Source organism: Perognathus longimembris, chromosome 24 (genome assembly GCF_023159225.1).
Source record: "Perognathus longimembris pacificus isolate PPM17 chromosome 24, ASM2315922v1, whole genome shotgun sequence".
In the NCBI taxonomy this organism is placed as follows: Eukaryota; Metazoa; Chordata; class Mammalia; order Rodentia; family Heteromyidae; genus Perognathus; species Perognathus longimembris.
In genome coordinates this window covers 6,128,156-6,154,835 of record NC_063184.1, presented here as the reverse complement: position 1 = coordinate 6,154,835, position 26,680 = coordinate 6,128,156, and the positions used below count along the sequence as shown (strand labels likewise).

General features: G+C 39.3%; 1 pseudogene; it reads right to left on the bottom strand.

Annotated features, from left to right (window-relative positions):
* Positions 1-802: 802 nt before the first annotated feature.
* Positions 803-26,680, bottom strand: part of LOC125341342 — a 33,696-nt pseudogene continuing 7,818 nt past the window's right edge.

Below are 26,680 nucleotides of genomic sequence, written 5' to 3'. Positions count from 1 at the left end.
AATACATTATGACATATGATTGAAATGTATTTCGTAGTATGTAAAACCCATTCTTGAAATTTTAAAAATAGAGAGAAAGCAGAGAGTGAGGAGGAAGAACAAGGGAATGAAAGGACAGAGAGAGGGAGAAGGAATGGAATCAGAAAGGATGGGGGAGACTGATCCAACAAAACAGAGTGAGGAACCTGCATAAAGGCAGATGTGTGAAAAGAAGGAAATACTAATGAATTGTGATTGAGAAGAATAGTGATATACAGGCAGGAAGATAATGTACTTAAAATTTAGAAAAATATCCATATACCCACCTACACTGGAAACTGCGATCTGGTGATGATGGCTTAAATCCAACCTGGGAATGAAAGTCAAGAGAATCTTATTTCCAGTTAAATCACTGCATAGACAAAAGTGGAGTTGTGGTTCGAGTAAAGCATTACTCTTGAGAAAAAAAAAATTATGAACAGTACCCAAGCGTTAAGTTCAGGAACCAGGACTGGCAACAAAGATGAAAATTTAGGCAAATGATAAAGAAAACACAATTAGTAAACCAGTAACAGGGAAAATGTACTAGAGGACATGATTGAGTAAGTTCAGAGTTAGGAGGAAAAACCAAAAATATATAGAATAAAATTCAAATTTAATGACTGTGGCTACAACTTAAGACTGTACCATTACAAGAGAAATGAGTAAGATTCGCTTATTCGTTGAATTGATTCTAACAATGTAGAATAATATCGGATGGAAAAAAGAAATGAAGATTTCGTCTTGACCTTCTATATATTTGATCATACATGTAAGTTTCATGTTAACTAGGCTTATTTCTCCCAGTGTGTGGTTTGTCCCTTAAGCCATGCAGATAATTTTTATCTGGCCTTAACAGAAGATCTAGCACTTGGGGGCAAAGATGCAGCCCAGGAGCCCTGCACTGGAAGCTAAGATGGAGAATACCTCTATAGTCACCATGACCTTCCCCTTGGTACTGTGGTAGACAGGCAGGAAAGTGAACCAGACACTGCAGAACACTAGCATGCTGAAGGTCAGGAACTTGGCTTCATTGAAAGTGTCAGGAAGGTTCTAGCCAGGAAAGCTACAGTGAAGCTGGCCAGGGCAAGAAAAACCAGGTATCCCAAGACACAGTAGAAAGCAAGTAGTTACACAAGATGAGGATGTGGCCACAATCTGAGTGTATATGTGTGTCAATGAATGGAGAAGTCCCTAGTCAGAGTACACAGTCAAATGGAGAAGAGTGCACATGGGAATGATGACGTTAGGAGACCCTGATAACAGTAGCCACCCCATCCTTCTCCCTGGGAAAGTGACAGAACCACAGTGACAGTTTTGGCCAAGACAGAAGAAACAGCTACAGTGAATGCAACTCCAAATTTCTTTTGCTGTAGAATGCAAGTAAGTGTGTTGGGATGGCCAATAAAGAGCAAGGAACAGAGAAAACAAGATGATGGAGATGAGCAAGTTATAGCTGAGAGCCTGGTTATTAGCCTTGACAATGGGGGTGCTCTGATATTTCACGAAGACCCCAAGAACAACAGCTGTGAGTGTAGCTAAACAAAGAGACATGGAGGCCAAGGCCATCCCCAAGGGCTCTCCAAAAGCTAGGAAACTTGCAGCTCTTGGAGGCACTGGTTTCTCTGTGTGTTGGCATACTGGTGATCTGGGCACGTCACACACTCTTCCATGTCTGGTGAGGAATGCAAATAACCATTACTCTCTCAGTCCTTAAAAGGAAGTTAGGAAATCCTTACATAGAGATAATTTCAACATGTCAATACTTAATTGCATAAAAGTATTACCAGACATGTTTCCTATTATTTTATGTCTTCATCATATTCTGTCACACATTCCCACATTCTCTCTGTTTTACCTACAGTGAGTATCACACATATTATTTATTGCCATTTCTAATATCTCAATGTAAATTTCATACCCATTATTGCTGCCTTAGTTTTATTCTAAGTCTTATGTGCACTATTCAAACTCTTCATGCAAAATTATGCATAGAATAGCTTGAACTTCCCTGTATGTCTCTGTAAGATAAATAGGAGCCCCATTTCTTTTCCTTGCAGTTGTTGTATTTGTCTCACCTACTTACCTGTAAATCTATGAGCAACAGATAATCAAATCACTATTTGAAGCTCTAAAATTATGCTGTGCACATGCACATCCCTTGTGCCTGCTTCTGACACAAAACTGAATGTAAAGCACTTGCTCTCTTGCAAGAATATTTCTGGGCCCTTGGAAATTAAAATGTGCAAGACCCCTGTTGTTTTTTTGTATTCTAAAGTTCATTTTGAAGAAAATGGAGAGACCTGGTCTTTCAAAATGCTTGCCCTTAATGTGTTGTTAAAGGTACATTACTGATTACTTTATATTTTTTATAACAAAGTATAAAAAATCAATCCTACATGTAATTAAGATCCTGTGGTTATTTTTTCAAGGAGCAGTATCATCAATGATCACAATTAAGTTAATAAGTAAAGGAAGGAAAAGTTTGATGACACAATCCTAATTCACAGCTTTTGTATTGAATAGATTAGAGGACACTAGGAGGGAGTATGAATTTCTCCCTAAGTCATGAACTTACCTGTCCCATTAGCCATCACATTCTCTGAGCAAGGTCTGCAGTCAAAGCAACAGGCAGCCTTTCCCTCCAGACAGGATTTCCTAAATCCAGGACCACAACTCTCACTACAGACAGAGTGAAGAGGCTGAGGAAAATCAGATATGTGTCAGCAACTTTTCAGACTTTTATTGACACTCCAAAAATTCCATTATTTTAAAGGGTAGGATAATTTAGCATTTTGTGTTATGCACATAAATCTCATCAATTAACTGAATACTGTTATGGATTCCACATCATACTGCAATAGGCTTATGTTATATAACCTTGATCTCTTTCTAGGCTGTTGAGCTATTGATAATGTGAACCCTTTAAAAGTTGTAGATGAATACTGAGAAAGTCATGGTGGCCAGCCCGATAGAGTTTCCTTGAATTAATGTGATTATTTGTTATCTCCTACTCATTTTTGACTGATGAGAAATAAGGAGGAAGTATCCTCTTTGAAGCTTTAAAAGTATGCTGCATGAGTGGCTGAACGAGTTCACATTCCTACCAACAATGAAGTAGGGTTCCTTTTGGCCACATCCCCTCCAACAATTGTTACTGTTAGTTTTCTTGATATATGACATTCTTACTGGGGTGAGATGGAATCTCAAAGTTGTTTTGATTTGCATTTCCTTTATGGCCAGTGATGTAGAGCACTTTTTCATATGTCTCTTGGCCAATCTCATTTCCTCATCAGAGAAGTCTCTTTGTAAGTCTTTAGCCCACTTGATGAAGGGGCTATTGGTTCTTTGCGGTTTTGTTTTGAAGGAAGGTAATTTTTATAATTATGCATATATTTTAGATATGAGGCCTTTGTCCGTTGAATGGCCGGTAAAGATCTTCTCCCAGTCTGTGGGCTTTCTGTTTATCTTGCGAGCTATGTCCTTTGCCATGCAGAAGCTCTGTTGGAGGGGATGTGGCCAAAAGGGAACCCTACTTCATTGTTGGTGGGAATGTAAACTGGTTCAGCCACTCTGCCAAGCAGTGTGGAGATTCCTCAGAAGGCTAAATATAGAACTCCCCTATGACCCAGCAACCCCACTTTTGAAGGCAAACCTGCACAGTGAGCATACAAACTCAGGAGAAATATTTGAAACTTATGACTTTGAATATTTGCTTCTGTGCCAATAAATATGTTAAAACACTGTCCACAATTGAGGTAGAATATGAATGTAGCATCTTATGCTCACATATAGTATTACCTAAGGACATGAAAGAAATAATTTGTCATGAATCACATTCAGAAACTTATGTCAGAAAGAGAGCTTTCTTTATCTCCACTTCCACATACATGGAGCACAGCTTCATTAAACATGGAGCTTGTTTTCATGAGACACTACACATTCTACTGCTTTCACATTGGATATCTATCTCCACTTTTGTGAAAATCTTGTGTTTCAAGTCTCCCAGTTCATGTTGTATGGTTATATTGCAAGTCAAGCTAACATATTTTCAATTTAATAGCATCTTTCAGAAACAAACCATCACTTAATGAAAATTGTATATGAATTTCTGCTTACGACCCAACATAATGAACAGCTCTTTCTATAATATTAACCAGAGCAAGAGCTTTACTATCATGTACAGGAATTTTCTTCCTATTTATGTAGCAAAACCAAAGGCAGTCATACAACTCCAAGGCACTCATTATGGAGAAAGGAACCTCCAATACGGGAGATGAGAAAAGATTTGTGAGGAAAACATACATTGAAATCTATCTTTGAAGGCCTACATGGCAAATTGCACTGAATGGGAAATTGCACTGATCACTACTCTCTTCCCAGTATATTTACATTGAGATACTGGAAATGAAGGAGCATAGAGGAATAAAGAGAATTGAAGTATTTTTCTTTTTCTTTTGACATGTCTTGTGTACAATGGCATGTGTATGTTTGTGCACCTTCTAATGAAATTAATATAATGAAATCAACACACATTGTTCAAAGAAGGAAACAATGGAGTCAACATGGAAATACAAATGATTCAAAATGGACAGAAAGAATCCATAGAAATACAAGAAAAATGTCAACTAAAGGAAGCTTAATTCTTAAAGAAAATAACCAGGCTTTAGGGCAGACAATGGAGGACCTAGAAGACAGTTCTAAAAATGCTTTAAAAACATAGTGATAAAAATGTTTATGGAAAGAAAAAAAAACAAACACAAAGCAAATCTTGATCATGATGAGACTAACTAAAGGTTATTAGATAAATTCATGGCATCTACGCAGAGAAAGCTAAATGAATATCACAAGATGGAAAGAGGTCCAATGATAATATAGTCTCTTGGCAAAATGATATGAGAGTAGACACAGATAAATAGAGGAAGTAAAGGAGTCCATATAAGACCAAACAGAAAACTTCAGTAAAGACATAGAAGCCATTGAAACAATCAATTATAATGAAAAGAAATAAACAATGAAGTAGAAAGTCTTGTCAGCTGAATACATGACATAAAAGACAGAATAGATAGGAAGAAGAAATAGTTTCTAGAACAAATTCAAGAAATAATGAAGGAGTTTAGAAGAACTCCAGGATCAATGGAATTGCCTAATTTAAGATTTGGTATCCTCTTGTATCCCTTCCTGTGGTTGTATTGGTGCTATCACTATATCTCATATGAGTACACTGGATACTGTATATACTGGTATTAGAACTAAGGAAGTGAAAGGGAATATCAAAATCAAGAGACAAAGGATAAAAAGATAAACAACTCCAAAAGCAATACTTGCAAAACCATTTGGTGTAAACCAACTGAACAATTCATGGTGGGAGAAGTAAAGCGGGAGGAAGAGGCGGTATGAGGGAGGAGGTAACAAACATTACAAGAAACATACCCAAGGCCTAACATATGAAACTGTAACCTCTCTGTACATGAGTTTGACAATAAAATAAAAAAAAAGATTTGGTATTCAAGAAGGAGAAGATTATGCAATGGAAGATATATGAAATGTATTTAACATAATTTTAGCATAGAAGTTCCTAAACATGGAAAATTATACACACATTCAATTACAATAACTATAGAAGTCAAAACAGATCAAACCAGAAAAGAACATCCTATCATCACATTGTAATTTCCACAGAATCAGTAAAAACCAAGGGAAGAATCCTTGAAGCTATCAGAGAGGAAAAATTGATGACTTACAAAGGAAAAGCTGTCAGAATAACTGTAAATTTCTCATGTGAGACCATGACAGCAAGGAGAATCTGAAATGCTGTATGCCACAGCTTACAGGAAACAACTATCAACCAACTATAATGTACCCTCCAAAGGAATCCTTCAAAACTGCAGGAAAATATAAAACTATATTTCATAACAAGAAAAATTGAAATAATTTTCTCCACAAAACCAGCCAAAAGATAGTTAAAATGTACTACATATAGAAAATCAAGAACATGACAGTGGCAGAGAGAATTGCCCTAATTAGACAGCAAGATTAATATAGTAAGAAAAGAGGAGGCAAAGTCACCACATTGGTGGATAACATGTCAGGAGTTACAAAACCCTTCTCAACTCTCAATATTAATGGATTTAACTCTCCAAATAAATGACACAGATTGAGTAATTGGAAAAAAAGCAACAACCACCCATCTGCTCTCTACAAGAGACCCATCTTCCTAACAAAAATAAACATTCTCAAGTTGACCCAGAATAAAATATTTCAATCAAATGGCCCCCATGAGCAGAGTGGAGTAACAATCCTAATATCAAATGAAATAGATTCCAAACTAAAATAATGAGAACAAACAAAGGAGGCATTACATAGTCATAAAAAGAGTGTATAATAATTCTGATTATCTTTGCACCAAACACTGGAGATCTCAATTCCATTAAAAAAATACTTCTTAATCTAAAAGTGCAGGTAGTCCCATACACATTGTTTGTTGCTGGCATCAACACATCACTGTCACTGCTGGATAGATTATCCAGGCAAAAAGTCTGCGAAGGGTAACCTCAGAGTTAAATAATTGCATTGATCAACTACATTTACCAGCTATCTATTGAATAATTAACCCAGGAGTATCAGAATGTACCTTCTTCTCTGCAGCTCAAAGAATATTCTCAAAAGTAGATCATACTTTAGGTCACAAAGCACAAAATTGTGCAAATTCAAAAAAAAGACATTATCTCTTGCATCCTGATCATAGTGAAATAAAATAAGAGCTCAGGAAGAAAAATTATTAGAGAAAATTTAAAACATGGTGACTGAACAATGTATTGTTGAATGACCAAAGGGTTTTTGAAGAGATTAGAAGGGAAATTGAAATGTTTATGAAATTTAACAGAAATGAGAACTAGCTCCTCTGTGACACAATGAAGGCAGTGCCCAGAGTAAAATTTACTGCTCTATGTACCTGGAAAACAAGCAGGAAGAACCTCAAATCAGAAGTTTCATGATGAACATGAATCTTATTGAACAACAGAAAAAAAAGCCAAACCCCAAACCATAGATGTAAACAAAATTTAATCAGAAGTAACTAAAATAAAGAAGAAAAATGCCATAGAAAGCATTAAAGAACAGGTTGGTTCTTTGAAAAGTTAAATAAAGTTGTCAGACTCTTAGCAAATCTTATCACAAAAAGAAGAGAAACCCCCCAAATGCATAAAATTAGAGGCCAAAAAATGGGAATGCACATAATAAAGGCAATGTTTAAAGTTTATATTGAAATAGGTATCACATTGTCTGCTAGAGTTCCTTAGCCATTTTTAAAAAATAATTATTTATTGTCAAAGTGATGTACTGAGGGGTTAAAGTTTCATACGTAAGGCCATGGGTACATATGTATAGCCATTTTTTTTTATTTTTTGTTTTTTGCATAGCATAGTTTGTGAGATTTTTTTTACTAGAGACCAATAGCCAAGGAAATGCATGTGCACAAATAAAGAAGACATCATCTTGGGCAGATAAAATTCTCTCATAAGGGACCTTTTGTAATGCTTGTTAACACCTGGATTGTGGAACATATGTGGCATCAAATAATGACACAGTGCTTAGTTTGAAACAGTAACTATTTTTGAAAGTTAGTGAGCAAGCAAGTGAGATGGGGGAAGAGAGAGAGTCCAGGGGCTTGAAATCAGAGCATATACACTGTCTTTGAGCTTTTTTTGCTCAAGGTTAACACTCTAATACTTGAGCTACACTGCCACTTCCAGCTTTGAGAGATTAAGTGGAGATACATGTCTTGGGGATTTTTGTGCCTGTGTTGGTATCAAGCCTCAATTCTCAGGTATCAGCACCCTGAGAAGTTAGGATTACTTCATGACCCAGCAGTCTACAATAAGAATTTTTTTTTTCATTTTCCTAAAAGTATCAAAAAAAAAAAAGTTCTGACACCACTGGCCTGTGAGGACAGAAATGTGTCTGTAACCTTTTAGTATAGAACTCATGACACTGACTCAGGTTGTATCTAGATATGCAATTTCATCCTATTCAGTGACAGCTGGCATGGAAAAGATACTGGAGTAAAGGAAAGTGCTTACAGCCCCGGAAAGAGAAGCTATATGGAAGGAAACCAGAGTCCTTTCCACTTGCAGGTAGAAATTTACTCAACAGTATGTAGAAGATAAAATAATGAAACTGAGCTGTTTCTGGTGCAATAAGGATGGTTGTCAGCGTAGAGAACACAGAAAACACTCACTGTATACCCAGAGTTCCCTCAGCTATTGCCTAGCTGGAGAACACGACAGTCAATGCAAAAAAAAAAAAAAAAGGTGAGTTATTTATGGCCTATTCTCCTCATGACCTGAAGCACTGTGGTTACTGCCATCTGTGCCCACAGAGTGTGTAGAGAGGGAAAAACCCAGCAATCATCACATCTCCATCCTTCATGGCAGAAAAGCAGCTAGGGCCAGGCAAGGACCTGACAAGGTGGGGAAGCTGGAGAAGAAGGAATGTGAAAGTCAAGAGGCAAATCCGTAAGCCTCTGGCAAGCTGAAATCTGGGCTGGAAGTGAGGTATATGTATATATATACATATATATATACATATATATGTACCTGAAAAAAATATATATAGATGTATCTTCACATATGTGAATATGTGTCGTTTTATTCACAGAGATGTTTACTGTAGTTCACTTCCATGGAAACCTCTTGTAAGTCCCTATGAAGAATGTGTAAAACTCTTCCCTGGGGCTCTGCACCTGAGACCTTGCATTCAGGAGGAAATGGTAAACTGGAAAACATGTTTGCAGATTCTCCTTCTTCATCGCAGGTGCTATGATTTTCTTCAGGACTAGAGATAGTGAGGCCCTAGAAATGAAGTTTACTTTGATAGATTTGGTTCAACATCTGTGTCAATAAACTATTTACATGAAAGCCATTTGAGATTATGCAACTGGATTGCATTTGAGGATGGCCTGTCAGGTGCATTGTGAAATGGCCAGAAACTTGTATGCCAGTGGGATATCCCACCCTGTGGCTCAATTTACAAACTCAATATCCAGCCATGGATCATGGCTGGCTCACCAAGGCAGGTTTCAACAAAATACATCCACTTACTATTAACTGGGAAATAATAATGCTGGTGAAACCAGCAGCAACTTATGGAGGTCTCTGAATGGAATTTGTGTCTAAAATATTTTGACAAGTTCACAGATCAATACATCATAAAAACATCATCAACTAGGTAGCCTCAATAAGTCAGGTTCAATGTCAAACTTGAGTACCACATTTCCAATCTGAGCTTTCACCTTGGCTCCATTAATTTTTACTAAATATGCTAACATAGATCCAGTTGTTGATTTTCATGATTCAATGGTCTGAGAACATGTGGTAATAAGGAAATCATTTTCTGTCTGAACCATTAATCAGTGTAAAAACCAACTGTATATTTTCTACTTCTCAAAATATATTAGACGCAAATTTTACATAGAGACTTCAATGGCACTGGAGATCAGAGCTACTTCCGGGCAGCAAATATATTCTGTACAAGGCTGCAGTGGTGGAAGCACATACTCATCACAGTATAAAAAAAGCAGCATATGTATTTTAAAGTATTAGGAGAAAATTTTTTCTAATGAAGTTTCCATTAACATTTTATACTTGTTTATTTTTCATATTAAAAGGCAAAGTTTTGTGAAGAGGAAAATATTATTGAAATTTATTAGAGGACTATGAAATATGATATGTAGACCAGAGGTTACTTAAAATGTTTAAAAAGTGCCAGGCACTGGTGTTTCATACTTGTAATCTTAGCTAGCCAGAAGGCTGAGATCTGAGGATTGTGGTTCGAAGCCAGCTCTGGCAGAAAAGTCCCCATGAGGCTCTTATCTCCAATTAATGACTGAAAAACTAACTGGTGCTGTGGCTCAAGTAGTAAAATGCTAGACTCAGTCACAAATTGGCTCATTGACAGCATACATATTATGGCCAGGTCACAAGACGACCACTGAGAAGACCACTGAGAGTCAGACATTCCGAAATGCAAAAACAAGGCTTTATTCAGGCGAGCTGCAGCCCAGACCTCATCCTACACACCCATGTAGCGGAGGTTAGGAGGAAGGTCTCGAGCTTAAGCTTAAATCGTACAGGGTTTATAAAGGCAAAAACCACAAAGTTACAGTAACCAGATGTGTGAGTAGGACTGGGGTACAAGTACAAATCTGATTGGCTCAGGGCTAGGGACATTCCAGGGCGGTTAGAGTTTCCTGAGGTTAGGTTCTGATAAGTTGCTCTCTAGCCAAAATAATTCGTGGTGTGGGTCTGCTCACAGGGCCTGCTTATCTCTGGCTAGCATAGCCAGTTCCTGGAATTTGGGTGGGCCCTGGGTTACTCATAGTTTAAACAATCAACAAAATGGGGACTGCCTGATAATGGAGTCATTTTGGCTTTTCATTTCTCCCTTCTGATAGGTAACTCGAGAACCAATCATGGTTCTCCTTGTTCATAAGTTTGATTCTGACTGAGAATTGGTAGGGACAGGTTGGTATTGTGCCCGCAATACCATAAGTTGTACAGTGTTTATTCTATCCTTAACAAAAGCTGTAAACTTATTAATTAATAACAAAGGGTCCCACAATCAGGACATGCATAATCACAAACAAGGGTCTGGTCACAACTGAAAGTAAAGTGCTGTTGCCAGGGGGAATAATTCCTTTTTTCTCAGTGGGGCCATGGTCTCATGACTCCAGTAGGAGCAATAATAGTGTCCAGGGGAGTTACAGTAGCTCGGGCCAGAGGTTGGGGAAGATATATAAATGGTGCCCACGATTCTATCATACCCAAGCCGCCAGACCACCCATAGGTAGGGTTTATGGGAGTATAGGCTCTCTCCCAGCTACCGAAGCACCAACCATACATAGCAGGCCTAGCAAGGTAAAGTTAGCCAAGTCCATCTTTTGGTACATGGCCTCTGTTGTGGCTAATCTGCCACCAGGGTAGAATGTTCTCTCTCACTGCGAATGAGTCCACTGGCTCCAGTCATTTCAATGGCATGGGTGAAGAGAATCCAGGTTGCAACTCTGTCTACCCTGAGTGCGGTGGGAGTTGTCAGCAGCAGGATGTAAGGTCCCTTCTAACATGGATCCAGGTTCCCTTGTTGGTGGCGCTTTACTCAGTTGGTAGCAGGTGTGGCTCAGGAGGAGGTCCAGTCTCATAAAGGGCCTTTAGCTTAGGCCAGATTTCTTGGTGGAGCTGCTATAGGGCTCTGAGGGGGGATAAAAGCTCATAACAAATGTGATTGCAAGTTAGGAATTATGGGAGGGGATCCCAAATCTGATCCTAAGACTACACAAATCCAGGCTTTACCTACAAAACCATCTCAGCATGGGAATCAAGCAGTGAAAAATACATGAGATCTTTCTGTTTAACATTTAGATGACATCACACAAATACCTTAGCCCTGCAGATGCAGGTACGATAAACATAGTTGCACACCGAAGCCCCAATTCTGACCCTATTTATATTATAACCAATGTGATTACATACCAACTTTACTCATAAGCTCTAATTTTAAGATGTACTGATACTGTTTGCTACATACTCATACTTTCTGGGGATTGTCTTCCTCACTTTTAACATGCCAAAACTTTTTTATCTCTCTTTCTAAAGTCTTTCCTTATATTGTTTTATAAGCTGTGTCTTATAAAACTTAAAACATCCCTACTCATACCATCTTCTACTTCCTCACACCATCAGCGACTTACTCGAGCATTCTGTGACAGTTGAAGACAATCCTTACTTTTACACTTACTTTTACATTTAACATGTAACTTTTAACTATACAGATTTCTTTTGGGGCTTCAGCAGTGTAGCCTTTTAACATCTCAGTTTGTAAAAGCTTTTTCCTGACTGGCTGGGGAACTGATCTCTGATGACCTAAAAAAATGCCTACATTACCTTTGCAGGCCTTTAACAGATCTCAATAAGGACACAATCTCAGGTCTACAAGCTTTCTTTTCTGAACAGATGTACCAGCTCAAATTTCACTGCCAGTTAGGGCTTTGAGCAGATGCAGGAGGTTGGGATTTTTAAACTATCCCCCATTTAACAAACTTAGCTTTACTACCCACTATCACAGATGACTGGCAAGTTCCTGTCCAGTTACAAAGTAGATAGACATGGGCAATAAAAGGCATGCTTATAAACTATTTTTCTAGGACCTCTGGCTCTGGTTAACTTTTTTTTTTTTTTTGGCCAGTCCTGGGCCTTGGACTCAGGGCCTGAGCACCGTCCCTGGCTTCTTCCCGCTCAAGGCTAGCACTCTGCCACTTGAGCCACAGCGCCTCTTCTGGCCGTTTTCTGTATATGTGGTGCTGGGGAATCGAACCTAGGGCTTCGTGTATCCGAGGCAGGCACTCTTGCCACTAGGCTATATCCCCAGCCCCTCTGGTTAACTTTTTAAAGGCCAAACAGAAGTGACTCTAGGATCTGACACCACCTCTGCCATCCAAGCAGTGGCTTACTGCCTCTGGATGCACAATTACTTTTTCCCAGGAGTAACTTTTCCATGCTGGTATAAATGCACCTTTGGCATTTGTCTTAGTCCATCATTGGTCTTGGACTCAGGGCCTGAGTGCTGTCCTTCAGCTCTCCAGCTCAAGACTAGCACCCTACCACTTTGAGCCTCAAAGCCACTCATGACTCTGTTCCCAGCACTTCTGCTGGCCAACTGGACACAAAGACTCTCACAGGGACATTTCTCTCCCCGGGCTGGCTTCGAACCACAGATCAATGAGTTACAAGAGGCCACATTATTCCAATGAAAAGCAACAAGGTGGTCCACACATAAGTAGTTTTTAAGCATGTTCTTACCTGGAACTTATTAAGGGACAATGTTACATCTTGACAAACTTGTAGGAATCACCTGTCCTTCTCTGTTGGCCTGCTGGAAACTGTTGCAAACAACCTACAAATGAACTGGAATGGCAAACATTTTGGTAGCCATAATTTTCCTTTTCTCACTTTGCAATAATCATTTAGGACAATTTTTACTTTCAAATTTCTTATCTAAAAATGCATTCTTGATTTCCAAAGTCTTTTTACTAACCTCTGCTTTAACACTAACACTTTAGCTTTTATCTGGAAAAACTCTGAAGCTTAGAGGCATTCTGAAACCTGGTACCACCCTTTGCCTCCAGGCTGCCTGTTTTAAAAGAGCCTCTTTTTTTTCCCTCCAGTCCCAGTTACTGCAAGACCTTTTGAACTCAAATGACATTTTTTCCTTAATGTAAGAATTGCAATTACAAAATTAGAAATACTTATCCATTCAGCTTTCCAATAAATTAGTGAGAAACGTTAGCCTGTTTTGCCATTTCTTCCTACATACACAGAGTTAATTACAGTTTACTTCTATCCCCATTAGTTTAATATATATATATATATATATACTTTAAAATACTTGCCTGATTATATGTAACTTAAGATAGTTAAGAGTCTTACTATTACATCACAGTATACACATAAAATTCAGTACCTGAATCATTAAACTGATACCCAAACAATTGTGACAAAAGTACATTCAACAGAGTACACCAGAGCTACAAGCACAAGAATCCAAACTTAGGTTTTCTCTCTTTCTTTTTTAATACATCCAAATTGCAAAATAAAAATAAACCTTTTAATCCTCCTTTAAGGTTTTCCAATATTAATATTCCATCCTAAGGGGCAGCTTTAGAAATTCCAGTCAAATCATTCATTTTTACCACCAGGTTTCCAATGCTCACCTGAAAACAAAAGAGACAAAGGAAAGGCCTGCATTGCCCTGTCCTGCCAAACAGCCTATCTCCATCCTACTCCTCAGAGCTTGCTGAACTGTCTTGGTGCCGGCTTGTCCTCCTCCACCATGAATGGATGCCCACTTATGACTGTCCCACCATGTGGATTCCCTCCAGGGCCTGTTCCGCCACGTGGACTGGCTAAGCTGCACTTTTGCCAGATCACCCTTTACTCCTATGGATAGACACAGGCCAGCCTTAGGGTTTTCCTGTCCTTTCCTATTGGTCTCTGACTGAGAAACCCAAGCAGTTCTTTTGTTTTTAAACAGTGATAAACCTTTACATCCAAATTTCTGACACTTAACCCTGATTTTTTTTTTTTTGGCCAGTCCTGGGCCTCGGACTCAGGGCCTGAGCACTGTCCCTGGCTTCTTCTTACTCAAGGCTAGCACTCTGCCACTTGAGCCACAGCGCCACTTCTGACCGTTTTCTGTATATGTGGTGCTGGGGAATCGAACCCAGGGCCTCATGTATACAAGGCAAGCACTCTTGCCACTAGGCCATATCCCCAGCCCCTTAACCCTGATTTTTTAAAGAAACATTTTTTAACTATAGTTCCTCTTTAAAACAATGCAATAATCCTCTAAAGAATTTTGTAATGCACAAACTTGATGACTATTTGAATTTAAACTTAAACTCACTCAATTTTACATCATGCTAACAGTCTTGAACATGTTCACACTCACATATGCATGCACACGCATATTCAAAAGATCTGAAAGCGTACAAAATAAACGTTGGCTGTACCTTTTCCAGTGGCAGGAGCCAATCTTACTCCTGCAACACCCAAATATTAAGACAAAACTTTTGACAATGATTTTATCATTCTCCAGCCTCATTTTCCAGGGTTTGATAGTTTTAGCAAAACATTTTAGTACACCAAATAATTTTCTGCTGAAGAAGGCTGGGTGGACGTCCCTCAGAGTGCTTTTTGTGGACACTCACACTCTGATTGTGAGCGGTCACCTGTACATCTTTCCAATGAGCTAAACATAAATCCAGGGGGGTAGAGGTAGTCTGTTCCATTTCATCCATCACAGTCAGGAGATACAAAAAACAGAGAAGAAGAGTCCAGACCAGCCCTATAACAATACAGGCTATTTTTTCCCTTTTCTGCAACACAATATTTTCTAGTATCTGATTGGTTTTACTTCTACTTTCTTTCCCAATTCACCACTGGACTTAGTCTCCTCAGTACTCAATCTCATCCCAGGTCCTTCTGTTTTCAATTTCACTTTCTCTTTTACATCAAAGTCCAATTAACCACATCATTCAGACTAGTCCACAAAATAAAAAGAGGCAAAACAATTCCAATAATACAGAAAAGACAATACATGCAGGCCTGATGCAAAACACATAAAGAAACTAAATATGCCATGAACAATCTACTAATTTATAAACTGATAGCGCCAACAAACACGGGACAAGGTAACAAAACAGGCTATGCAGGTTTGACACCAAAGACACTGTCAGAATCACAAACAACACAGAGATGACAGCACTGCATGGTGGGGTCACTCCCCGCCACCTGCAGACAGCTTGGGCTGGCCCTGTGTCCGCCCCTGTCGACGGGTGCGGGTCAGGACTCAGGGCTGACGCATCCATGTCCTGCGCTGCTGGCACTGGCAAGGGGGGTACAGAGGGGCATAGGGTGGAGGAAAGATTTATTTTGAACAAATATCAGGGTAGGGGAAGGAGCTGATGTTAAGAAAGGCTTTACCCAAGCAGGGGCATCTCTGTCAACAAGTTCTCTCCAGGTAACTATATAAGGAACGTTGTCTTGATGGCCTGCATGGGGAGTATAAATTAGGCGCTATATAATCCTGATTTTATTTATCTCAAAACTCCCTTCAGGAGGCCAGTTAACATCCTCAAAAGTGGGCCATTCTGACTTACATAAACGTATCCACTTTTCTTTCTTAATGGCCACACTCTGATTCTGAGCTATCTCCTTAACCTCCTTCCAGTGGGCTAGAGTCAAGTCTAGAGGGCTAGATGGTACATTGCCCATGGCTTTGATTAGGTGTTCAGTCTCCAAGCAGCTACAAAAACAAAACAATTATAAAAGTACAAAAAGAAACAAATACACAGGGCTGAGAAAAAGAAAAGTTACTAGTATGAGTTGGAGATCTTCCAAGTTGGCCCCCAACCTCCTGCAAGGGTGCAGAAGGAGTGGACCCAAGTTCAAGGTGGGCGGGTTGAGCCTCAGTGAGGAGACCCTTCTGGTCAGTGCTGGCTAGAAACCGGACCGATTTGCGCCCTACAAGAATCAAGGTGGAGTTCCAGGGGTCCCCCATCAAGGGTGGAGGGTCTAGAATGACTCCCAGTTCCTCCAGGGTTGTTGTATAAGCATGTGTGCTTCAACAGTCCCTTAAAAAAAATATGAGTCGGAATGGCCATCCTCAAGAGAGAAAATGAAAGTAAAACACACAAACAGACAAAGGACAGGACAAGACAAACCAACAGTGCTCTTTCTCACCTTCGGGGTCTGGGGTATTGGGGGATCTCTGGGGATCCCGGACGAGCCCCCAACTGTTATGCCCAGGTCACAAGAAGACCACCGAGAAGACCACCGAGAGCCAGACATTCTGAGATGCAAAAGCAAGGCTTTATTCAGGCGAGCTGCAGCCCGGACCTCATCCTACACACCCACGCAGCGGAGGTTAGGAGGAAGGTCCGGAGCTTGACTCTTACAGGGTTTATGTAGGAAAAATCCACAAAGTCACAGTAACCAGATGTGCGAGTAGGACTAGGGTATGAGTACAAATCTGATCGGCTAGGGGCTAGGGACATTTCAGGGCGGTTAGAGTTTCCTGAGGTTAGGTTCTGATAAGCTGCTCTACTAGCCAAAATAATTGGTGGTCAGGGTCTGCTCACAGGGCCTGCTTATCTCTGGCTAACATAGCCAGTTCCTGGAATTTGGGTGGGCTCTGGGTTACTCATAGTTTAAACAATCAACAAAATGGGGGCTGCCTGAAAATGGAGTCATTTTGGCTTTTCATACAGGCCCTGAATTCAAGTTCTGTAATCCACAAAAATTTAAGTTAATTGAAAAAGCCACTACCGAAAAGACACTGAAAAGGAGCCATAATAGGATTTATGTAAGAAAATCTCAATTTAAATAATTATCACCACATGCCATTCTAGAAAAATGAGTACTAGATCCTCAATCATTTAAGTAAATTTCCACGATATATATCATAATTTAAGACTGAAAAATTGCTGTGGATTTACATCAGACCTGTATACTAATGAAATATATGAGTTTAATCTTAAGAATGCCTATGTTATTTCTCCTTCTATGTCTTTTATCCCTGAAGCCATGCAGATAATTTCTATGTGACCTTAACAAGATGATGTTGCAGTTGGGGGTGCAGACTAGGAGCTTTGCACTAGAAGCCAAGATAGAGAAGACTTCCACAGCCATCTTTACTATCCCCTGGCTGTTGTGGTAGTTAGGCAGAAAGGTGACCCAGACACTGCAGAACACCACTTTGCTGAATGTCAGGAATGTGACTTCATTGAATATGTGAGAAAGATTCCAGGCCAGAGAAAGCTATAGGGAAGGTAGTCAAGGTCAGAGAGCCCAGATATCCCCAGACACAGTAGAAGGCAATGAGCATACCCATAGTGCACAGGATAATGATTCAGAATATGCATCTGTGTCAGTGAAGGGAGGAGAGGTTCCCAACTAGAGTCCACTGAGAGTCACATAGATCTGGGTACAGATGGGTGTGATGAAGTTTAAGCCCATGATACCAGAAGCCACTTCATCCTTCTCCCTGATGGAGTGATTTGAGGGCCATAACAACAGTCATATTATTTATATTGGTCAAGGAGGTTGAACTCAGGACCTGGACACTATCCCTGAATGAATTTGTGCTCAAGGCTAGAATTCCACCAGTTGAGCCACAGTGCCACTTAGGGATTTTGAGTCCTTAATTGGAGATAGAACTTTTCTGCTGGGGCTGGCTTTGAACAGCGATCCTCAAATATCAGCCTCCTGAGTAGATAGGATTATAGGCTTCAGCCTTGGCACCTGGCCACAGAGTTTTGACAATAGTGAACATAATTTCACATGTGGCTTTTTATTGCGTCCAAATAACTGTGTTTGGATGTCAAATAAAGAGAAAGGAACATATAAAACCAATTATGAAAGGTATGAGCAAGATGTAGCTGAAAAGTTAACACCTCAAGAACAACAATAGTGAGCATGGAGAAACAAAGAGACAGGCAGGCAGAACCATGCCTAATAAATCCCCAAAAGCTAGAAAGATTGCAACTGTTGTGAAGCACTGATTTTTCTGTGTGTTGGCATACTGATGATCTGGACACTTCATACACTGGTCTATCTCCTGTGAGAAGTAAAAACTACCACCATATCTTGTCGTGTACTTTTTCTTCAAAGAAATTCAGAAAATTTTCACAGCACATTAGCATTTACTATCATAAAAGTATTTTGTTTTTTCTGTATTTTGGTTATTCCCCATCAATTTCCACTCTCTTCTTTCAGTCATTTTTTATTTCACCACATGTTTCCTGCAGTAATTATCACACATACTGATAATGTTCCATTTTTGGCATTTCAATATCTTAACAGTTTTCTACACCTTCTGATTCTCTGATTAACAGAAATGTTCAGAATTCTGCAACCCTATAGAAAATTGTGAAAAATACAATTTATACCTTCCTACATATCTCTGTAAAACACTAATTTAATCCTGTAATACCTCCTTGAATTTATCATTATATTTGTCTCTCCTCATCTGTGAAGCAATAGGAACAGAGAAAACTCTCTAGCTGTGTTGTTATGCTCTGTACAAGACCCATGCTCATGTCTTAAACCAAATATACCTCTCAGAGCACTTGGAGTATAGGATGAAGACTTCTGGGCACTGCAAAATAAAAGCCTGTAAGACACATGTTTCCTGTGCGCATGAAATGTAACTTTTAAGATGAATACTGTCCTAATTAAGATTCATGTTTAATTTCTTGTTCCAGTTGAAATGGACTTAATGGATAGTGGTAAGAGAGATTTCTTGGAGATAACTTTGCCTACAATAGACTAAAATATATAAATAAAATATGTAATTCAAAGATATGATGTATGGCATTTCAACTAGGAATACCATCAGTTCTCACAATTAGATTATTAACAGAGAGGAAAGTGACATCTCTCTAGTGCTAAAACACAACTATTGCATTGACTTCATTGGATTCTGGAAAACTAGGGAGAGATGAAGAATTTCTTTATAAGTCATAGACTTTCTTACTTGCCCCACCAGCACTTTCATGTAAATAGTCATGAATGAGACAATTCTCAATTGCCTAGCTTGAATTTTCCATAATCACTAATTTTATAAATATCTATAGTTTGAGTTTGCTAAATTTTTAATACCTAAGGTAGAATGAAACAAGGTCATCTGTGAAAAATATGGATAATTCTGTTCAGCACATCATCCTGTGCTTTTACTTAAGCAACTCAGAGGAAAAGGTGAATTTACAGTTTTAAAAACCTTAGTTAAAAGCACATTGAGGTTACTTGTATATAAAAATATTTATAGACATTTGGAATATACTTCTTGTCACTGGTATGTGTTCTATAGAGAACATGAACTCATGTCTGAAGCACCATCAAGCAACTGTAATTTGTTAGGCTTTGAAAAAAAATACCTGAAATATCTAATTTCTTATGATAAGAAAATCCTCCAGGTTGTGACTTTGTTCTTGGTGTGTGTCATTTATCACAGAAGGCCTTAACTGTGTTGGGGATGTCAGTGTGTTGTTGTTGTTGTTGTTTTCTATTTCATATACTTTGTAATTCTATTCAATGAAGAATCATTTTATGGGGACCCTGGGCCACAGCATACACAGTATTGTATATGTTATAACTATCCAGACTTAGTCTTGACAAATATGTGCCATGACAAAAAGTCCAAGGAGGCATCATGAAGACAGTTTGCTCACATTACACAGACAGACTCAGAATCTGAGCAATTGAAAGAGAAAAAACAAAAACAAAACAGCGTAGCAATGAAAAAGTCTTCTGGGTATTTGGAAAGATTAAGTGCCATGAAAAACCTGTGAATTCAAGAACATCTGGGTGATGATGTGGAAAAAAATTACAGGTACTTAGAATGAGCCTAGCATGAAATGTCTCCTCAGTGCTAAGTCTCACTGTGAGTTCATGACACAAACTTTGCATTTGACTAAAAATCATTCAATACATATCATTAAATATAGCAGGGAGACTTCCGGGAAGACAGCAGAGGAGCTGCAGTGCACTAGCTCAGCTCCCTCCAGCATCGCAGTTTTCTCACCCCATAGAAACTTTTACCACTAGAAAGACAACCAGCGTAAGTTGTAACAGTACAGGGATTCTGGCAAGGAAGGAAAAATTGACTCTGCCAGTCTGAAAACACAGATTCGAGCTCTGGGCGGTATCCCACCACCATGCCAGTGCCGGCGCTGGCACAGCGCCCGACACAGCAACCCGCACTCCACGCAAGTAAAGCACACAGTGTAGACCAGGAAGAAATCCTTCAGACAGCGGCTGAACACGGACGACCTGAAATCGCAGAGAAAGTGTGAGTACCACACGAAAGAGATTCTCACTCATGCCCACAGAGCAGCTTCTGCAAGGCAGCCCTTCCCCCCCACCGCCAGAGCAAAGCGCCATCTTTGCCACTGGCATAGGGTCAGACCAGATTGGAACTAAAGTGGGCCTGGGAAAAGCGAGGTCAAAGTAGCCATCTTTGAAAAGGGCAAGAGGAGCCTAACAGTGAGAGCCAGCTCCGCCCAGGAGAACGCCCCCTGCCCAGGCGGGAGGCATGTCCAGGGCAACGGCTTAGCCAGAGGTGCCCCGCCCTGCCCGCCAGAACTTCGAAATTTAACGGGAAAACAGCCAGCAGCTCCCAACGGCACGGAAACACCAGACGGAGGAACCTAAGAGAGTTAAAATGGTCCCGTCACAGAGGAAGCCCAATTCCCAGCCCGAAAAGGAGCTTCTTTCCATAGCCACCTCCACTAAGGAGGCCAGCCAGCCCAGGAGGCAGAAGCCTCACACAGGCAAGCAACTCTCAGCCGGATAAAACAGGCCAGAGGTGCCCCGCCCTGCTTAGTCCACAGCCTATTCAAAGGCAGGCATTAAAGGCTGCGGCCCCGAAGCAGACTGAGGAGCAAGTTGATTTCTGCCAAACCCAGACAATCAGGGATATAGACTGCAGACCATCACAAGGAAACCACAGACTGGGGAAAGACCACCCAAACAAGGAAGACTCCATTTTTTTTCCTTTATCTTTTTAACATTTCTTAAACTTTAAAAAAAAACAACTTTTTTTTTTTAAATTCGGAAATGTCGTCGTTTTTTTTTTCCCCATGTTTTCTATTTTTACCTGTTTGTTTTATCAAGTTTTTTTTTCTTTTCTGTTTGTTTGGGTTGTTCCTTTTCTGATTTTTTTCCTTTTTATTTTATTTTCTTTTTTTAAATAATTTTCTCTGTTGTGTGCATCTGTCTCCCCCTATTTTGACTTTATTTCTCTCTTTGCGTTCTTTCTTTAAAACTTACTTTCCTATGAAGAACACCTCCACTCTTTTCTGCTAACTCTCCATTATCTATCATTGCAACCTTATTCTCTCTACTGATTCTACTCTTCTCGACACTTCCACGTCACTGAAACTAAACCAAAATCACCACCTCCCCTCCCCAATACATTTTACTCTATTCTCTTTACTACCTCCAACTTACCCTCCTGACTTACTGCCTGGACACCAGTCTCCAATGACTCCTGGTTATTGGATACAGGGTATCCCAGCTTATTCCGAATGAATCAAAGGGGTTCATAGAGAAAGCCAGTCCTAAAAGAACTTAATATAAACAAGAATTGCATATAGGGTTATAACAGTAAATAAGTAACTACTGAATACAAGGCCCAGGATCAGTTGTTATATTGAAATTGTATTCTTTAGGAACACCAAATCTAATTTTATAGACAGGTATACAGGGTAACTGTACATAATTGTGAACTTGTGAGATTTACACAACAGTGCTTGGTAAGGGCTGCTTTCAGTAGTAAACAGTGCTCACAGGTGCTGGTAGACTGGCATCCCCAATTAAAATGGGCAGAAGAAACACAAGAAAGATGGCAAACAATGAAGTCTTATCCCCCACTCAAAACAAGGAGGAAGCAGAGCAGTCAAAGACATAGAAGAGAACCCCCAAAAAGATCTACAAAGTCTACTGATAAACATGATAAATGAAAAGTTTGAATCTCTTCAGTCAATTATTCTAGAGCGTGAGGAGGCAAAGCAAAAATTAATGGAGAATTTCATGGCACCCACAAATAGAAAGATAAATGAACTTCAAGAGTCAAATGAAAAGATAGCTAACCAGCTTAAAGATTTGAGAGACGACTCTCAAAACCAAAGTAATGAAGTTAATGAAGTAAAGAAGTCCATACAAGACCTAAGAAATGACACGGAAATTATCAAGAAAGTCCAGTCAGAAGGAAAAGAGATTGGAAATCAAGTAGATAGCCTACAGAGGATCGAAGTTCAGGAGCTGAAGATTCCTTAGATTCTATGGAGAAAGATAAAAAATCAATACAAATCCAGTCGAAGCAACAAAACAGATTGCTACAGGAGATTCAAGACACGATCAGGAAGCCCAATTTAAGGATAATAGGTATTGAGGAAAACTTGGAGAAAGAGGTTAATGGGATAGGCAATCTATTTAACAGAATATTAGCTGAGAACTTCCCAAATATCCCGAAGGAAAGGCCTATACAGATACAAGAAGCATTTAGAACCCCAAATCGACCAAACCAGAATAGGACATCCCACCGACACATTGTGATCAAAACAGGTTCAGTAGAGTGCAAGGAAAAAATACTCAAAGCTGTTAGGGCAAAGAAAACAATCACATATAAAGGAAAAGCAATCAGAATTACCCCAGACTTCTCAGCAGAGACCATGAAAGCAAGGAGAGCCTGGAATGAAGTATACCAAACTCTATATAAAAATAACTATCAACCAAGTATTCTGTACCCAGCCAAACGCTCCTTCATAGCCAAAGGTCAAATAAAAGTCTTCCACAGTAAGGAAAAACTGAAACAATATATCTCCACCAAACCAGCTTTACAGAAAGTCTTCAAAGATGTACTATACATGGATAATAATCGAGATCCCAATACAGACAGAGAAATGAACCCTAATTAGTAAACATCAGATCAAGAAATGGGAAGACACAGCTTTAAACAAGATAGTGATAATGAAAGGAACAAACGATCATCTCTCAATCCTAACTGTCAACATTAATGGACTTAATTCTCCAATCAAACGACATAGGCTCATAAGTTGGATCAAAAACCAAGATCCATTTTTCTGCTGCCTCCAAGAGACACATCTATCCAGCAAAGTAAACATCTTCTAAAAGTGAAAGGCTGGAAACAAATCTATCAAGCAAATAGCCCCCATAAGCAGGCTGGAGTTGCAATCCTAGTATCAGACAAAATTGACTTCAAATAAAAAAAGGTAAGAAGAGACAAAGAAGGTTACTACTTACTAGTAAAGGGATCTCTCCTACAGGAAGAAATAACCATTCTAAATATCTACACAACAAATGCAGGAGCACCCAACTTCATCAAACAAACACTACTGACTCTAAAAACACTCATAGACCCAAACACATTGATAGTTGGGGACTTTAACACTCCACTATCACCTCTGGACAGATCAACACGCAAAAAACTGAACAAAGAAACCACAGAACTAAACAATTGCATAGACCAACTAGACTTAATCGACATCTACAGAATATTGCACCCAGCAAGGACAGAATACACATTCTTTTCGGCAGCACATGGAACATTTTCCAAAATATATCACATCTTAGGGCACAAAGAAAATCTGTACAAATTCAGAAGTATCAAAACCATTCCCTGCATTCTCTCAGACCACAATGGAATAAAATTAGAGCTCAACTCAAACAGCCACCACAGAAATTGCTACAATCCATGGAGACTAAACAACACACTGCTGAACCATCAGAGGATCATTGAAGAAATTAAAACGGAAATTCAAATGTTTATGGAATTCAACCAAGTTGAGGACACAAAGTAGCAGCTCCTTTGGGACACAGCAAAGGCAGTACTCAGAGGAAAATTTATATCTCTGAGTGCATACATCAACAAACTGGAGAAACAGAAACTCAATAATTTAAGGAAGCACCTTAATTTTCTTGAGAGAGAACAACAAGCCAAACCCAAATCAATAAACGGAAGCAAGTAATTAAAATCAAATGAGAATTAAATCAATTAGAGATGAATAAAACCATCGAAAGAATCAACAAAACATAGAGTTGGTTCTTTGAAAAAATCAACAAGATAGACAGACCCCTGGCAAACCTGACCAAAAAACAAAGGCAGCACACTCAAATAAACAAGATAAGAGATAAAACAGATAACATCACCGCAGAAATAACCGAAATTCAGAAAATAATAAGGGACTATTTTGCAAACCTTTATGCCAACAAATTCGAGAACTTGGAAGAAATGGATGATTTCCTAGAAAAAATTCATATCCCCAAACTGAACTATGAAGATTTAAACCTCCTAAACAGACCCATATCCAGTATTGAAATAGAAACTGCAATAAATAATGTCCCATCCAAGAAAAGCCCAGGTCCAGACGGATTAACTGGAGAATTCTACGAGGCCTTCAAAACAGAACTCACACCAATATTTCTCAAATTCTTCAATGAAATTGAAAGAGAACGTTCACTTCCAGACTCATTCTATGAAGCCAGTATAACCCCCATCCCAAAACCAGGCAGGGACTCATCACAGAAAGAGAACTATAGACCGATTTCCCTGATGAACATAGTCCCAAAAATTCTCAACAAAATTCTGGCCAAACGACTTCAACAGGTCATCAAAAAAATCATACACCACGATCAAACTGTATTCATCCCAGGGATGCAAAGTTGGTTTAATATACGCAAGACAATTAATGTAATCCACCACATCAACCGGAGCAAGGTAAAGAACCAGATGGTTTTATCTCTGGATGTGGAAAAAGCATTTGATAAAATCCAGCACCCATTTATGCTAAAAGCCCTGGAAAAACTGGGATTCCAGGGAACATTTCTGAATATAATCAAGGCAATTTATGACAAAACAACAGCAAGCATAACTCTAAATGGTGAAAAACTCTAATCAGGAACAAGGCAGGGATGTCCACTCTCTCCCCTGCTCTTCAAAATAGTACTTGAATTCCTTGCCAGAGCAATCAGGCAAGAAGAAAATATAAAGGGGATCCAAGTAGGTAAAGATGAAGTTAATCTCTCTCTCTTCGCAGATGACATGATCCTATACCTAAAGAATCCCATAGACTCTACCCCCAAGCTACTAGAGCTGATACAAAACTTTGGCAAAGTTGCAGGATATAAAATAAACCTTCAAAAATCAACGGCCTTTCTGTATGCTAACGACCCGAAAACCGAGGCTGATATCAGGAAAGCAACTCCCTTTGCAATAGCCCCCCAAAACATAAAATGCCTAGGAATAACCTTAACCAAAGAAGTGAAAGACCTCTTTGAGGAGAACTTTTAAGCCTTGGAAAACAAAATTAAGTCAGAACTAAGGAAATGGAAAAACCTCCCATGCTCCTGGATTGGGAGGATTAGTATAATCAAAATGGCAACATTGCCAAAGGCTATCTACAAATTCAATGCAATATCCATTAATATCCCAACACCATTTTTTGATGAAATAGAGGAAGCAATCCTGAAATTCATATGGAACAATAAAAGTCCTAGAATAGCAAAAACACTCCTAAGCAGAAAGAACAGTGCTGGAGCAATTACAATACCCAACTTCAAGTTGTATTATAAAGCTATAGTAATAAAAACACCTTGATATTGGCACCGGAACAGGCCTGAAGACCAATGGAACAGAATTGAAGACCCGGGAATGAACCCACAGAACTACGCCTACTTAAACTTTGATAAAGGGGCTAAAACAATAGTTTGGAAGAAAGATAGCCTCTTTAACAAATGGTGCTAGCAAAACTGGCTCAACACATGCAACAAACTAAAACTAGATCCTTATATATCACCCTGCACCAAAATCAATTCCAAATGGATTAAAGACCTCGAAGTTAAAACAGACACCCTGAAAACACTAAAGGAAGGAGTAGGAGAAACACTTGGGCTCCTTGGCATAGGACGGAACTTCCTTAACAAAGACCCAGAAAGGCTACAAATCAAAGAAAGGTTGGACAAATGGTACTGCATCAAACTGCAGAGCTTCTGCCAGGCAAAGGACATAGCTCGCAAGGACATAGCTCGCAAGATAAACAGAAAGCTCACAGACTGGGAGAAGATCTTTACTGGCCATTCAACAGACAAAGGCCTCATATCTAAAATATATGCAGAACTAAAAAAAATACCTTCCTCCAAAACAAAACCGCAAAGAACCAATAGCCCACTCATCAAGTGGGCTAAAGACTTACAAAGAGACTTCTCTGATGAGGAAATGAGAATGGCCAAGAGACATATGAAAAAGTGCTCTACATCACTGGCCATAAAAGAAATGCAAATCAAAACAACATTGAGATTCCATCTCACCCCAGTAAGAATTTCTTATATCAAGAAAACTAACAATAACAGTTTTTGGAGGGGATGTGGGCAAAAGGGAACCCTACTTCATTGTTGGTGGGAATGTAAACTGGTTCAGCCACTCTGGAATGCAGTATAGAGATTCCTCAGAAGGCTAAATATAGATCTCCCTTATGACCCAGCAGTCCCACTTTTGTGTATCTATCCAAAAGACCACAAACAAAATCACA